The 2,263-nt window shown below is 43.3% G+C and overlaps 1 protein-coding gene across 4 annotated transcripts in view; it reads left to right on the top strand.

Moving 5' to 3' along the window:
* The window catches only part of CRIM1 (cysteine rich transmembrane BMP regulator 1), a 180,217-nt gene that overhangs the window by 103,849 nt on the left and 74,105 nt on the right, over positions 1 to 2,263 (top strand). The gene's annotated exons all lie outside the window — the stretch shown is intronic.

Raw genomic sequence — 2,263 nt, 5'->3', positions numbered from 1 at the left:
TAGAACCCCCTCCCCAGTCCCCAGTGGCACCAGATAAACAGGACAGTGTCACATAGTGGAGTCAGTTTGGCACAGCCACTTCGTGGTCTCCCGACTTCTATGTTGTTGTTTATTCATGGGGTTTTCCTTCCCTTTTCTTTGGTTTCAGATGCGAGTGTCTCTCTGGCTTATGTGGTTTCCCCGTGTGTGAGGTGGGATCCACTCCCCGCATAGTCTCTCGTGGAGATGGGACACCTGGAAAGTGCTGTGATGTCTTTGAATGTGTTAATGGTACGTGGGGTTTCTCTTGTTCTCAGAGTGTGTACATTTGTGCAGGAGGAGGAGGCGGGAGGGTTCAATCTAGCTGTTGCTGTCTTTATAAGGCAGAGAACATACTCAGGGACTTGATGAAACTCGCTCAGAAAGAAGGTTTGCCTAAGATCCCACTGTGCAGTAGAGGAAGTTAGAGAATCATCATTCCATCCACCAGAAAGAGAATTTTAGAAATCTAATAGCAGATTACATGTAGCCGTCATATTCTGCCGTTTCACTAGTATAACGATTTTAGGATTCCAAGAAAAGGGTCATGGAACTTCTGATCATGTTTCTACTGTCATTCGCCCCCTCGTCCCATTGCTGTCAGGATGAGATCTACAGAACTAACAGCACGTTGGAGCTACCACGATTTGAAACAAAAGACACTGTTCCTCTAGCATTTTCCTGCTTAGAGGGAACATGTGTGACCAGTGCTTGGCCGTTATTAGCATTGGCCTGCTTTCGGCTTGCACCTTGTGGGCCAGAAAAAGGATTCTCCGGTCACAAGATTCCTTCAAATAGAATCCACCTCTCCCTTTCACCTTTCATGAGAGGGCTTGGTGTTTGGTGACAGGGTGTTTATTGAATTCTGATGGCTAGAAGGGAGGAGAACTTAAAACATGCCTCTCTTTCAGGGTTTTCAGAAGAAACACAAAGAATAAAACTCGGGCAAGTGGTTTGTCAGTAATTGTAGAGCACATTATTTAGTTAGTACCTAGACTCACAAGGAAAATGAAGATGGATTTGGATAAATACAATAAAATTATACATACGGAAATGTCCTCAGTAACTACTACTTATAAGAAATTAGAGTTCAAAAGATTCTCTGCTCCCTCTCAAGCCTCCCCTCCCCCCACAAGAAAGGTTATATTACGGTCGAGTCCTGTTTCATCGTGTCCTCTAGTTTTCAATCTAGTGATGACCACATCTTGTTTTGTTTTGCTTTGCTTACTGGATAGCTTTGTGGTTGAGAGAGAACATAGACTGGAACCAAATGATCTCAGTTTGAAAATTGGTTCTTCCACTTACTAGCTGCGTAATTTGGGCAATTCTTGGTCTCCCTGGGCCTCAGTTTCCACCTCTGTAAAATGGAGTGAATAACAGTGAATTAAATGAGGCTTTATATGTGAAGCACTTGGAATTGTGACTCAAGGGCAAATAGTCTTATTGTTTTGTATTCCCACCTCCTGTTCACATCCAAAGACACTCCTCTGGACATTCCAGGGAGATAGACAAGGTGAAGTGAGCTTCCTGACTTTAAGTTAAAGACCTTATAAATACAAGCACAAGTGCAGAAAAGGTTCCATATGCATAAATAAATCTCAGTGCTTTCCGCCACCCATATTGTGGTCCAGGCAGTAGTAGTGTCTGTTAAGCATAAGGAAATGGCCAAGCAGACCCTTTTTCTATGGCACCACTGCAGCTTAATTGATTGTAGGTGATGTTGTGTGATTATTTAACTTGTACCATTTGAGACAGAAATATCGTTCCTTACTCTGGGCTTCCAGCATCTCAGATGTTATTTCTTCCAGTACTGACCACTCTGCAAGTACCCTCATGTCTGTCTCATCCTAGAATCTGAACTGCCAGAGGACTGGGAGTCTATCCTTGTGTCTGTGGATGTTAGCATGTAGTCTGCCTTACAGAGGGCATCCAGATTTTGTTGAGTGAGCAAGTGAGTCATCTGATTCATACTATCTTAGTTCCCTTTAGAGGCGGCAGTTTAATACCAGCCCACAGAAGGTTACTTTGTGGGGATCCTCCACCTTTTACTGCCCTACACTTTAAGCTCACATCCTTTGTAGAAATACCACCTCTAGCAATGTAATTTGCTGTTTGTCCTCTGGGTAATGAAGAGCAGATCGATCCTTCCTTTTTTTCTTTCCAGTAGAAACCCAAGTATCATGCCTTATCAGGATGTTAACTCTGTATCTCACGCTAACATGATGTGACTTGGACAGCTAATAAC

Source organism: Pteropus vampyrus, unplaced genomic scaffold (assembly GCF_000151845.1).
Source record: "Pteropus vampyrus isolate Shadow unplaced genomic scaffold, Pvam_2.0 Scaffold200, whole genome shotgun sequence".
In the NCBI taxonomy this organism is placed as follows: domain Eukaryota; kingdom Metazoa; phylum Chordata; class Mammalia; order Chiroptera; family Pteropodidae; genus Pteropus; species Pteropus vampyrus.
This window is presented reverse-complemented; position numbering and strand designations above follow the sequence as displayed.